This window comes from Ornithorhynchus anatinus, chromosome X2, assembly GCF_004115215.2.
Source record: "Ornithorhynchus anatinus isolate Pmale09 chromosome X2, mOrnAna1.pri.v4, whole genome shotgun sequence".
Lineage (NCBI taxonomy): Eukaryota > Metazoa > Chordata > Mammalia > Monotremata > Ornithorhynchidae > Ornithorhynchus > Ornithorhynchus anatinus.
In genome coordinates, this window is record NC_041750.1 from 1,091,153 (window position 1) to 1,105,135 (window position 13,983).

Below are 13,983 nucleotides of genomic sequence, written 5' to 3' on the forward strand. Positions count from 1 at the left end.
TTAATCTCCGTTTTACAGATGAGGTAACTGAGGCACAGAAAAGGGAAGCAACTTCTCCAAGGTCACACGAGTAGACGAGGGGCAGAGCTGGGATTAGAAGCAAGTTCTTCTGATTCCCAGGCCGGTGTTCTATCCACTAGGCCACATAGCTTCCCATCCAGCAGTCTGCAAACAGCAGGCATGCTTGGGACAATTTCGTGGCTGATGAAACCCTTGCCATTGTGCAATCTACATCATTTGCGTTTTCGGTGGGTTGTCCCACTTCCTTATCTGATTCAGGTTTCCTGGTCCTCTACCATGCAGCTTTGCCTTCCCCGGTGTCACCACCCTGGCATCAGCGGGGAGGGACGTTCAGTGGGGAGGCAGGTCGCTGTGCCACCCAGTCTACCCCACTTCCCATGGTCTCCCGCCCACCTATGACGCCCCTTTCCATCTCCGTGTGCTCTCTGCAAGGATGGGATGGGCTAGCAGGCTAACATAGCAGCTGTCCCACCAATGCCAACGCTCTGTGCGGGCAGGGGATGAAGCCCTTCCTTCCTTGGCACTTACCAGGCACTCAGTACAGAATCCTGGAATAATATTACTTCACCCCAGTCCATATTTCACTCTGCTGACAGGATCGTTTTCCTACAAAAGCATTTAGGACATGTTTCCCCATTCCTCAGAAAACTCCAGTGGTTGCCCATCCTCCTCCCCATCAAACTAAAACTCCTCGCAATTGGCTTTAAAGCACTCAATCACCTTGCCCCCTTCTTCTTCACCTTGCTGCTCTTCTACTACAATCCACCTTACGCACTTCACTACTCTAATGCCAACCTTCTCACTGTGCCTCGATCTCATCTATCTCATCTCTGATCCTTAGTCCACAACCTGCCTCTGTCTTGGAATGCCCTCCCCCCTCATATCTGACAATTACTCTCCTCCCTTCAAAACCTTACTGAAGGCCCATCTCCTGCAAGAGGCCTTCCCTAAGCTCCCCTTTCCTCTTCTTCCACTCCCTTCTGCATCTCCCTGATTTGTTTCTTTTATTCTTCCCCCATCCAGCCCCACAGCACTTACATACATATCTGTCACTTAATTATCTATTTATATTAAAATCTGCCTTCTCTGCCTCTAAACTGTAAGCTCATTGTGGGCAGGGAATGTGTCTGCTTATTGTTGTATTGTACTCCCCCAAGCACTTAATACAGTGCTCTACACACAGTAAGTGCTCAATAAATACAAATGAATTAATATTAATAGTGATGATGGGATTTTATCCAGTGCATAGGAAGAATATAGTATTTCATTCCCACTGTATTGAGGCACAGAGAAGTTGTGATACCAGTTTGTTCTATTGTACTTTCCCAAGTGCTTAGTACAGTGTTCTGCATACAGTTAGCACTCAATAAATACCACTGATTGATTTTTCCAAGATCACACAGCAGCCGATTTTGGAACTGGGATTAGAACCCAGGTCTCCTGACTCCCAGGCCTCTTCTCTTTCCACTAGGGCAAGGACCATGTGTGTCTACTAACTCTACTGTCCTCTCCCAAGTGCTCAGTACAAAGCTCTGCACAAAGTAGCTTCTTTAGAGCACATATTCCATCTACTAACAATATCATACTCTCCCAAGAGCTTAGTACAGTGTTCTGCACACAGTAGAGGGCAGGCTTCTTGAGGGCAGGAATTGTGTTTATTAATTCCACTGTACTTTCCTAAGTGCTTAGTACAGTGCTCTACAGACATTGGTTGACTGAGTGATTAAGAAAGAATACAGGGGTAAGAATTAGACAGGGCCTCTGGCCCTCAAAGGGGCGTACAATCTAAAAATAAAGTGGGGATGGGAGACAGGCAGCAGACACATAAGGGAAAAAAAAAACCAGAACGCAAGACTAGATTGTAGACTGTAAGCTAGTTGTGGACAGAAAATGTATCTAGCAACTCTGTTGTATTCTCCCAAGTACCCAGTATCTTGCTCTGCAACAGTAAGCACTCAAAAAATACCGTTGATTGAGTGATGAAAACAACACAAAAACCAGAGATAAATATCAAAATGTCTATATTTTTGTAATATGACTGCAAATACATAAGTGCAAAAATACATATACAAAAATCAAAATGAGACATAAATTGTAGAATATTTTGACAACAAGAGTGGAGTTTGGGGCTACTCAAGATTCATTGTAACAGTCATTATCTGCAGCAGGATAGAGCACGGGCCTGGGAGTCAGAAGATCACGCGTTCCAATCCTGGATCTGCCACATGTCTGCTGTGTGACCTTGGGCAAGTGACTTCACTTCTCCGTGCATCAGTTGCCCCATCTGAAAAATGGGATTTGACACTGTGAGCCCCATATGGGACAGGGACTGTGTCCAACCTTATTTGGCTGTATCCGCTCCAGCACTTAGTACAGTGCCTGGCCCATCGTAAGCACTTAAAAAATACCAAAATTATTATTATGCTCAGTCCACAGATGGCCCTGATAGGGGACCTGTCCTGGTAGGACACCCTTAATCCACAAAGTTCTACTTTTAGGGATTGAGATTAATTTCACATTCTAACCGACTCTTTATCATTTTTTTCATCGACCTTCTCATCAGTAGTTCTGAGCAGCTACTGTGTGCAAAGTGCTGTACTGGGCATCTATTGTGTGCAGAACACTGTACTTAGCTTCTACTGGTTGCAGAGGTCTGTAGTGGGTGCCAATTTTTTTTAATAGTATTTGTTAAATACTTACTATGTGACAGGCACTGCACTAAACTCTGGGGCAGATACAAGCTAATCAGATTGGACTCAGTCCATGTCCCACAAGGGGCTCACACTCTTAATCCCCATTTTGCAGATGAGGTAATTGAGGGACAGAGAAGTGAAGTGACTAGCCCAAGGTCACACAGCAGACAAGTAACAGAGCCAGGATTAGAGCCCAGGTCCTCCTGACTCCCAGGCTCGTGCTCTATCTACTAGACTGTGCTGCTTCTCATCACTAAGTTCTGGGCATTTGGAAACTTATAACCAAAGGAAAACGAAGCAAAAGTCCTGCGGTCGAGGAGCTTACCTTCCAGTGGGTTGACTCAAAGAGCAAGTTAACCAGTCGTACCTGGGCAAAGCAGAAACAGTCCAGGCACATGGATTGCCCTGTTCCCTCCCTGCAGTGACACCAACTCTGTCCAAGTGCTGGGGCCAGGGGGCACGGTGTGAGCAAGAGTCCATCAGAAGAGAAGAAGGGGTGTCCTAGCCCTGACCCTGGCCTGCTGTGTGACTTTGGACAAGCCACTCGTCCTCTCTGGGCCTCGGTTTCCTCACCTGTAACACGGGGTTAGGTTTCCTGCTCTTTCCTCACTCTTAGCTTGTGAGTCCTGTGGAGTACAAGGGACTGTGCCTGATCTAGCTGCCTTACACAAATCCCAGTGCTTGGCACAGTGCTGAGTGCTCAGTGAGCACTAAATAAATTCCATCATTATCATCTCAGTGCACCGACCCCAGTGCTCCACACAGTGCTTAGCTCGTTATAGACAGGGAACATGTCTAATTCTGTTGTATTATGCTCTACCAAGTGCTTAGTATAGTGCTCTGTACATAGTAAGTGCTCAATAAATACCACTGATTGATTGAGGAGCACACTGTGTGTGCTGAATAGATAGCGTCATTAATACCTCAGCACACAGACCCCAGTCCTCGACCCAGTGCTGAACACACACAGTGAGCATCAAATTGATATCATCCTCATTACCCCGGAGCACCGACCCCAGCACTCGGCACAGTGATTGGGGAACACCATTCATTCATTCATTCTTTCCATTGGATTTATTGAGCAGTCACTGTGTGCAGAGCACTGTAATAAGCGCTCGGGGGGTACAAAACAACAACAAAATGACACCAAATAGACACCATCATTATTATCACAGTATACCGACCCCACTCCTTGACCCAGTTGTTAGCGCACTGTGAGCACCGACTAGATACCACCATGACTATGACTGTGTGAATGTCCCGGAGCTCAGCACAGGCAGCCGATGCCAACCCTGGCTGCCTCAGTGGCTTCCGGGCATTGTCAGTGTATTGGTGGGACGGCCCGACCACTGAGGACTTCCTCCGAGCTGGCTCCTCCCTCCCTGTCTTCCCTCTCATCAGGGTAGCCGGCCCAGCCTCCTGGGGCATGGTCTGACCTGGTGCCCAGCAAGGGCCGAGCCTCTGCCTCCACTCCATCCTGGGGCTTTCCACCGCCCCTCCCAGAGCTCTATAAATCCGGGGCCGCCGGCTGACCAGATCAACGTGTCCCGGTCTTCGGCTCCCTCCCTTGTGGCCTCTCAGCTCCGGGCCCCAGCTGTCGTACCATCGCCATGAGGCTCGCTTACCTTCTCCTACTGCTTGTGGCCGTGCTGTTCCAGGCTGGGGGCGGTGAGCTCTGAGATCTGGGCCGCAACTCGGGATCGGGGGCTGGGAGGACAGGAGGGTGGAAGACAAGGGGGCAGGGAACTGAGGAACTGGGGGTGCCGGGGGGTTGAGGGTCAGGGAGTCTAGGGGGTCTGCGGGCCTGGGAGCCGGTCGGGGGGGTCATCTTTCATTCAATCATGTTTACTGAACTCTTACTGATAACTGGGTAACAGGGGTCAGGGGCTGGGGGGCTAGGGAACCAGGAGTGGCCGGCGGCCCGGGAACCAGGAGACTGCTAGGAGGGGTGGAAACTGGGGGCCAGGAGAGAGGGAACTGGGTGAGGTGATTTCAGGGTCTCTCCAGTGGGGCTGTCACCTACACCCCAGGAGTCACTACGTCTGGCCGCATTCACGGGGTGAAGGGGGGGAGCTCTGGGAATTGGACGCCTGGGTTCTGAGCTCATCTCCTGGCTTGCTGCGTGACCTTGGCCAAGTCACTTCACTGCTCTGTGCCTCAGTTTCCTCCTCTTTCAAGTAGGGATACAATACCTGCTCTCCTTCCCCCGTACACCATGAGGGGTTATGTCTGATCCTTTTATCTTGTACCTACGCCAGTGCTTGGCACCTAATCGGTTGTGAAAAGCGCTGCAACCCTTCTCTCTCCCTCGATTGTATCTCTGTGTCTAGATCTCTCACCGATTCTGTGTCTGGTCTTTTTGTCTCTTTCCCTCTCTTTGTATCTCTGATCGCCTCTTTCTGTCTCTCCAATCTCTTTGTCTCTTTTCGTGTCCCTCTATCTGCGTGCGCTCTGCTTGGATCTCTATCTGTGTGACTGCATCTCTGTTTCTGTATCTCTGCAGGATCAGTCGAAGCCTTTGTACAGCATAGACCCCGGGACTGCGAGTCCATCAACGGGGTCTGCAGACACAAAGACACAGTGAATTGCCGAGAGATCTTCTTGGCGGACTGTTACAGTGATGAGCAGAAATGCTGCAGGAAGTAGCCGTGCCGCCGTAGCTGCCAGAGGACGCCCCGGGAGTGCGGTAGGGGCCACGGTAGCCCTCGACCCCGAGACCCTCCCTCGGCCCCCGTATCCTGCTAAATAAAAGCAATCAAAACGCACCCCCAGACTCCAGACTCTTCTGTGGGGACTCTCCTGGGAGGGCCTGGGGGACAAGGAAGAAGCCGGGAGTTTTTGGAGAGGTGGTGGCGGTCGGGAGAAGAGGGGCCGGGGCAAATGTGAGCTGCAGGGGGATGGACACTCTGAAGGACCCCACTGTACTGTAGGTGATGAGCGTCCGGTAAAACGTGCAGCTGAGGCAGAAGATGCTGAAGCTGAAACTAGTTAAGCGATTCTATTTATTAAGTGGTTTCTGTGTGCAGAGCACTATACTCAGCTCTTGGGAGAGTACAATGTAAGAGAGTTGGAAGGAGCATCCCCTGACCACATAGAGCTTACAGTGTAGAGGGAAACTGAGGCTGAAAGTACAGTGAGCCTGAAACTGAGGTTAAAGAAACGGAAGCGAGGGTGAGACTGAGACTGAAACTGAGGATAAAATCAATCAGTTGTATTTATTGAGCTCTTACAGGGTTCAGAACACTGTACTAAGAGCAGTATAACAGAGTTGGTTGACATATTCCTACTGTGCACTGAGCACTGAACAGGATGCCTGCTGTGTGCAAAGCGCTGTGCTGAGAAGGGGGAGTGAAGCACCTGAGGCTGGGTACCCCTTAGGTAGGGGAGATAAGCCCTGAGAGCAGGGCTAGAGGGGGTTACAAGCTTCCATGAGATACAGCCATGCTTAAAGTGGCCAAGAGAACCGTCCCAGCCTCCCCATGTCATCTGCTCCTCCTACACGAGAGCAGAGACACCCGTGAAGACCCTTGGTCAGGGTGTTTAGTGGGATGATCCTGGGAACAGAGGGTTCCAGGGTGACCGCTCGACATGGGAGGAGAGTCTGCAGACAGAGAGTCCTATTTATTATTTATTTAGACAGTATTGCTTCTTGTCACTATGTACTGAGCCCTGTTTTGGGCATTTGGAAACTTATAACCAAAGGAAAACAAGGCAAAAGTCCTGCAGTCGAGGAGCTTACCCTCCAGTGGGTTGACAAAAAGACCCAGTTAACCAGCTGTACCTGGGCAAAGCAGAAACAGTCCAGGCACATGGATTGCCCTGTTCCCTCCCTGCAGTGACCCCAACTCTGTCCAAGAACTGGGGCCAAGGAACACAGTGTGAGTGAGAGCCCATCAGAAGAGAAGAATGGGTGTCCTAGCCCTGACCATGGGCTGCTGTGTGACCTTGGACAAGCCACTCATCCTCTCTGGGCCTCGGTTTCCTCACCTGTAACAAGGGGTTAGGTTTCCTGCTCTTTCTCACTCTTAGCTTGTGAGTCCTGTGGAGTACAAGGGACTGTGCCTCATCTGGCTGCCTTACACAAATCCCAGTGCTTGGCACAGTGCTGAGTGCTCAGTGAGCACTAAATAGATTCCATCATTATTACCCCAGTGCACTGACCCCAGCACTCAGCCGGATGTTTAGCATATGGTGAGAGTGCTGAAGAGATACAATCATTATTATCTCAATGCACCGACCCCAGAGCTCTGAACCGTGCTTAGCTCGTTATGGACAGGAACATGATTAATTCTCTTGTATTGTACTCTCCCAAGTGCTTAGTATAGTGCTCTGCACATAGATGCTCAATAAATACAACTGATTGATTGAGGAGCACGCTGTGTGTGCTGATTAGATAGCAACATTAATATCTCAGCACCCAGACCCAAGTCCTCAACCCAGTGCTTAACACACACAGTGAGCATCAAATTGATATCATGCTCATTATCCCGGTGCACCGACCCCAGCACTCAGCACAGTGCTTGGGGACCACCATCCATTCATTCTTTCAATTGCATTTATGGAGCAGTTACTGTGTGCAGAGCACTGTACTAAGTGCTCAGGAGGGTACAAAACAACAACGAAACAACTCCAAATAGACACCATCATTATTTTCGCAGTACTCCGACCCCACTCACTGACCCACTTGTTAGCGCACTGTGAGCGCCCAATAGACACCACCATGGCTATGACTGTGTGATTGTCCCGGAGCTCAGCACAGGCAGGCGATGCCATCCCTGGCTGACTCAGTGGCTTTCGGGCCTTATCAGTGTACAGGTGGGACCGGTCCGAACACCGAGGACTTCTTCCGCGCCGACCCCTCCTTCCCTGTCTTCCCTCTCTTCAGGATGGTCGGCCCAGCCTCCTGGGGCATGGTTTGACCTGGTGCCCGGCAAGGGCCGAGCCTCCGCCTCCACCCCCATGCTGAGACTTCCCCCGGCCCTCCCAGAGCTCTATAAATCCGGGGCCGCCGGCTGACCAGGTCAACGTGTCCCAGTCTTCGGCTCCCTCCCTTGTGGCCTCTCAGCTCCGGGCCACAGCTGTCGTGTCATCGTCATGAGGCTCGCTTACCTTCTCCTACTGCTTGTGGCCGTGTTGTTCCAAGCTGGGGGCGGTGAGCTCTGAGATCTCGGCTGCTCATCGGGATGAGGGGCTTGGGAGCGGGGGCAGGGGGGCTGGGACACTGTGGTTTAGGGGGCTGGGAGGACTGGAGGGTGGAGCACAGGGAGGCAGGGGAACTGTGGAACTGGGAGCCATATTACTGTGGGGGCCAGGGGGCTGAGGGTCTGGGAGCCAGAGGGAGAGGGTCATGCATTCCTTCAATCATATTTACTGAGCGCTTACTGATAACTGGGGTCATGAGCCCAGGGGCCAGGGGATGGGCGGCTGAGAGGACCAGGAGTGGCCAGCGGCCAGGGAACCAGGAGACTGGTGGGAGGGATGAGAACTGGGAGCCAGGAGGCTGGGTAGCCATGGGAGAGGGAACTGGGTGAGGTGATTTCAGGGTCTCTCCAGTGGGGCTGTCACCTACACCCCAGGAGTCACTACATCTGGCATCATTCAGGGGGCAGGGAGGGTGGGGGAGCTCTGTGAGTTGGACGCCTGGGTTCTGAGCTCATATCCTGGCTTGCTGCGTGACCTTGGCCAAGTCACTTCACTGCTCTGTGCCTCAGTTTCCTGCTCTTTCAAGTAGGGATTCAATACCTGTTCTTCCCTCTTAAACTATGAGGGATTGTTTCTGAACCTTTTATCATGTACCTGCCCCACTGCTTAGCATAGTGCTTAGGAACCTCGAGTAATCAGTTCTCAAAAGCGCTGCAACCCTTTTCTTTCTCAGATTGCCTGTGTCTGCATCTCTCACTGATTTTGTGTCTGCCTATCTGTCTCCTTCCCTCTCTTTGTGTTTCTGATTGTCACGTTCTGTCTCTTTGGTCTCCTTCTCAGTCTCTCTCTGGGTATCTTTCTCTTTTCCTGTCCCTCTGTGTGTGTCTCTGCTTGGATCTCCATCTGGGTGACTGTGTCTCTCTGTTTCTGTATCTCTGCAGGATCAGCCAAACCCATAATGTTCTTCGAAATGCAAGCCTGCTGGTCCCACAGCGGCGTCTGCAGAGACAAGAGTGAAAGGAATTGCAAGCCGATGGCGTGGACCTACTGTGAAAACCGGAACCAGAAATGCTGCGAGTACTAGCCATGTCGACCGCAGTTGCCAGGGGTCGCACGGGGAGTGCGGTGGGGCCACCCCCTCCCTATACCCTGCTAAATAAAGGCAATCAAACGCACCCCCGGACTCCAGACTCTTCCGTAGGGACTCTCCTGGGAGAGACTGAGGGAGGAAGAGGCTGGGAGTTTTTGGAGAGGTGGTGGAGAAGAGGGGCCGGGGCAAATGTGGGCTGCAGGGGGATGGACACGCTGAAGGACCCCGGTGTACTGTGGGTGATGAGAGGCCAGTACAACGTGCAGCTGAGGCTGAAGCCAGTTAAGCAATCCTATTTATTGAGTGCTTTCTGTGAACAGAACACTATACTCAGCTCTTGGGAGAGTACAGTGTAACAGAGATGGAAGGTGCATCCCCTGACCACCATAGAACTTACAGTCTAGAGGAAAACTGAGGCTGAAAGTACGCTGAGTCTGAAACTGAGGTTAAAGAAATTGAAGATGAAACTGAGGATAAAATCAATCAGTTGTATTTCTTGAGCTCTTACAGTGTTCAGAACACTGTACTAAGAGCAGTATACCAGAGTTGGTTGACATAGTCCTCCTCTGCACTGAGCACTGAACTGGATGCCTGCTATGTGCAAAGCGCTGTGCTGAGAAGGGGGAGTGAGGCACCTGTGGCTGGGCTTCTGAGCAGGGGAGATAAGTACTGGGACCAGGGCTCGAGGGGGTTAAAAGCTTCCATCGGTTACAGCCATGATTGGAGTGGCCAAGAGAACCGTCCCAGCCTTCCCCCGTCATCTGCTTCTCCTGCAGGAGAGCAGAGACACCTATAATAATGATAATATTGGTATTTGTTAAGCACTTACGATGTGCAGAGCACTGTTCTAAGCGTTGGGGTAGATACAGGGTAATCAGGTTGTCCCAAGTGAGGCTCACAGTTAATCCCCATTTTACCAATGAGGTAACTGAGGCACAGAGAAGTTAAGTGACTTGCCCACAGTCACCCAGCTGACAAATGGCAGAGCGGGGATTCAAAACCATGACCTCTGAATCCCTAGCCCGGACTCTTTCCCCTGAGCCATGCTGCTTCTCTCTGCTTCTCGCTATTTAGTGGAATGAGCCTGGGAACAGAATGTTCCAGGGTGTCTGCCGGGCCTGGGAGAAGAGTCCGCATCGTCAGTCGTATTTATTATTTATTTAGACCGAACAGCTTCTCATCACTATGGTCTTTGGCCTGTTCTGGGCATTTGGAAACTTATAACCGAAGGAAAACAAGGCAAAAATCCTGCGATCGAGGAGCTTATCCTTCAGTGGGTTGACTAAAAGGTCCAGTTAACCAGTCGTACCTGGGCAAAGCAGAAACAGTCCAGGCACATGGATTGCTCTGTTCCCTCCCTGCAGTGACCCCATCTCTGTCCAAGAGCTGGGGTCAAGGGGCAACGGTGTGAGCGAGAGCCCGTCAGAAGAGAAGAATGGGTGTCCTAGCCCTGACCCTGGGCTGCTGTGTGACCTTGGACAAGCTACTCATCCTCTCTGGGCCTCGGTTTCCTCACCTGTAACAAGGGGTTAGGTTTCCTGCTCTTCCTCACTCTTAGCTTGTGAGTCCTGTGGAGTACAAGGGACTGTGCCTCATCTGGCTGCCTTACACAAATCCCAGTGCTTGGCACAGTGCTGAGTGCTCAGTGAGCACTAAATAGATTCCATCATTATTACCCCAGTGCACTGACCCCAGCACTCAGCCGGATGTTTAGCATATGGTGAGAGTGCTGAAGAGATACAGTCATTATTATCTCAATGCACCGACCCCAGAGCTCTGAACCGTGCTTAGCTCGTTATGGACAGGAACATGATTAATTCTCTTGTACTCTCCCAAGTGCTTAGTACAGTGCTCTGCACATAGGTGCTCAATAAATACCACTGATTGATTGAGGAGCACACTGTGTGTGCTGAAAAGATAGCATCATTAATATCTCAGCACCCAGACCCCAGTCCTCAACCCAGTGCTTCACACACACAGTGAGCATCAAATTGATATCATCCTCATTATCCCGGAGCACCGACCCCAGCACTCGGCACGGTGCTTGGGGACCACCATCCATCCATTCTTTCAATTGCATTTATTGAGGAGTAACTGTGTGCAGAGCACTGTATACTAAGCGCTCAGGAGGGTGCAAAACAACAACAAAACAACTAAAAGACACCATCATTATTATCGCAGTACTCCGACCCCACTCACTGACCCAGATGCTGGCGCACTGTGAGCGCCCAATAGACACCACCATGACTATGACTGGACGAATGATCCAGACTCAGCACAGGGCTCAGCACAGGCAGGCGATGCCATCCCTGGTTGACTCTGTGGCTTCCAGGCATTGTCAGTGTATAGGTGGGACCGGCCCGAACACTGAGGACTTCCCCTGAGCTGGCCCCTCCCTCCCTCCCTGTCTTCCCTCTCTTCAGCGTAGCCGGCCGGGCCTCCTGGGGCATGGTTTGACCTGGTGCCCAGCAAGGGCCGAGCCTCCGCCTCCACCCCCATGCTGAGACTTCCCACGGCCCTCCCAGACTTCTATAAATCCGGGGCCGCCGGCTGACCAGATCAACGTGTCCCAGTCTTCGGCTCCCTCCCTTGTGGCCTCTCAGCTCCGGCCACAGCTGTCGTGTCATCGTCATGAGGCTCGCTTACCTTCTCCTACTGCTTGTGGCCGTGTTGTTCCAGGCTGGGAGTGGTGAGCCCTGAGATCTGGGCCGCTCCTCGGGATGGGGGATAGAGAAGCAGCGTGGCTCAGTGGAAAGAGCATGGGCTTTGGAGTCAGGGCTCATGAGTTCGAATCCCAGCTCTGCCACTTGTCGGCTGTGTGACTGTGGGCAAGTTACTTAACTTCTCTGTGCCTCAGTTCCCTCATCTGTCAAATGGGGATTAAGACTGTGAGCCCCACGTGGGACAACCTGATTCCCCTATGTCTACCCCAGCGCTTAGAACAGTGCTCGGCACATAGTAAGCGCTTAACAAATACCAACATTATTATTATTATTATTATTATGGGGGCTTGGGAGGAGGGGAGGGAGAGCTGGGACACTCCGGTTTAGGGGGCTCAGAGGACAGGAGGGTGGAAGACGGGGACGGGACTGAGGAACTGGGTGCCATAAGACTGTGGGGACCAAGGGGCTGAGGGTCTGGGAGCTTAAGGGGTCTGGGGCCTGGTAACCGGTTGGGGGGGGTTCATGCATTCATTCAATCATATTTACTGAGCGCTTACTGATAACTGGGGTCATGAGCCCAGGGGCCAGGGGATGGGCGGCTGAGAGGACCAGGAGTGGCCAGCGGCCAGGGAACCAGGAGACTGGTGGGAGGGATGAGAACTGGGGGCCAGGAGGCTGGGTAGCCATGGGAGAGGGAACTGGGTGAGGTGATTTCAGGGTCTCTCCAGTGGGGCTGTCACCTACACCCCAGGAGTCACTACATCTGGCATCATTCAGGGGGCAGGGAGGGTGGGGGAGCTCTGTGAGTTGGACGCCTGGGTTCTGAGCTCATATCCTGGCTTGCTGCGTGACCTTGGCCAAGTCACTTCACTCTTCTGTGCCTCAGTTTCCTCCTCTTTCAAGTAGGGATTCAATACCTGTTCTTCCCTCTTACACTATGAGGGATTGTTTCTGAACCTTTTATCATGTACCTGCCCCACTGCTTAGCACAGTGCTTAGAAACCTCGAGTAATCAGTTCTCAAAAGCGCTGCAACCCTTTTCTTTCTCAGATTGTCTGTGTCTGCATCTCTCACTGATTTTGTGTCTGCCTGTCTCCTTCCCTCTCTTTGTATTTCTGATTGTCACGTTCTGTCTCTCCGGTCTCCTTCTCAGTCTGTCTCTGGGTGTCTTTCTCTTTTCCTGTCCATCTATGTGTGTCTCTTCTTGGATCACCATCTGTGTGACTGTGTCTCTCTGTTTCTGTATCTCTGCAGGATCAGCCGAACCCATATTCTTCTATGGACGCCAACCCTGCTCGTACTACGACGGGGTCTGCCGAGACAAAAGCGATGTGAATTGCAAATATATCGCGTTCACCTACTGTGAAAACCCGAACCAGAGATGCTGCTACTACTAGCTGTGCTCACCACGACTGCCGGGGGGTCACCTGGGGAGCACCATGGGGCCACCGCCGCCCCCAACCCCGAGATCCTCCACCCCCCTCCCCGTACCCTGCTAAATAAAAGCAATCAAAACGCACCTCCAGACTCTTCCTTGGGGACTCTCCTGGGAGGGATGAGGAAGAAGCTTGGGAGTTTTTGGAGAGGTGGTGGCGGTCGGGAGAAGAGGGGCCGGGGCAAATGGGAGCTGCAGGGGGATGGACACGCTGAAGGACCCCAGTGCACTGTGGGTGATGAGCGGCCAGCACGACGTGCAGCTGAGGCAGAAAATGCTGAGGCTAAAACCAATTAAGCAATCTTATTTGAGTGCTTTCTGTGTGCAGAGCACTGTACTCAGCTCTAAGGAGACTACAACGTAACAGAGTTGGAAGGTGTATCCCCTGACCACATAGAGAAACAGCGTGGCTCAGTGGAAAGAGCAAGGGCTTGGGAGTCAGAGGTCACGGGTTTGAATCCCAGCTCTGCCCCCTTTCAGCTGTGTGACGGTGGGCCAGTCACTTAACCTCTCTGTGCATCAGTTACCTCATCTGTAAAATGGGGATTAAGACTGTGAGCCTCACGTGGGGCAACCTGATTACCCCATATCTACCCCAGCGCTTAGAACAGTGTTCTGCACATAGTAAGCGCTTAAATACCAACATTATTATTATTATTATTACAGAGCCTACAATCTAGTGGGACACTGAGGCTGAAAGGAAGCTGAGGCTGAAACTGAGATGAAAGAAACTGAAGCTGAGGTCGAGGCTGAGGCTGAAACTGAGGATAAAATCAATCAGTTGTATTTATTGAGCTATTACAATGTTCAGAACACTGTACTGAGATCTTGGTGTCCCAACAAAAGAGTATAACTGAGTTGGTTGACATATTCCTACTCTGCACTGGGCACTGAAAAGGATGCCTGAGAAGCAGCGTGGCTCAGTGGAAAGAGCACGGG

General features: G+C 51.6%; 2 long non-coding RNA genes across 2 annotated transcripts; both read left to right on the top strand.

Moving 5' to 3' along the window:
• Window positions 1-4,171: 4,171 nt before the first annotated feature.
• On the top strand, window positions 4,172-5,479 carry LOC103168725. The gene is made up of 2 exons (XR_485514.3): window positions 4,172-4,382; window positions 5,218-5,479. It is a non-coding gene; the product is annotated as an uncharacterized LOC103168725 (long non-coding RNA).
• Window positions 5,480-7,728: 2,249 nt separating this feature from the next.
• Window positions 7,729-9,031, top strand: LOC103168724. Its single transcript, XR_485513.3, has 2 exons — window positions 7,729-7,866; window positions 8,798-9,031. It is a non-coding gene; the product is annotated as an uncharacterized LOC103168724 (long non-coding RNA).
• The last annotated feature ends 4,952 nt before the right edge of the window (window positions 9,032-13,983 follow it).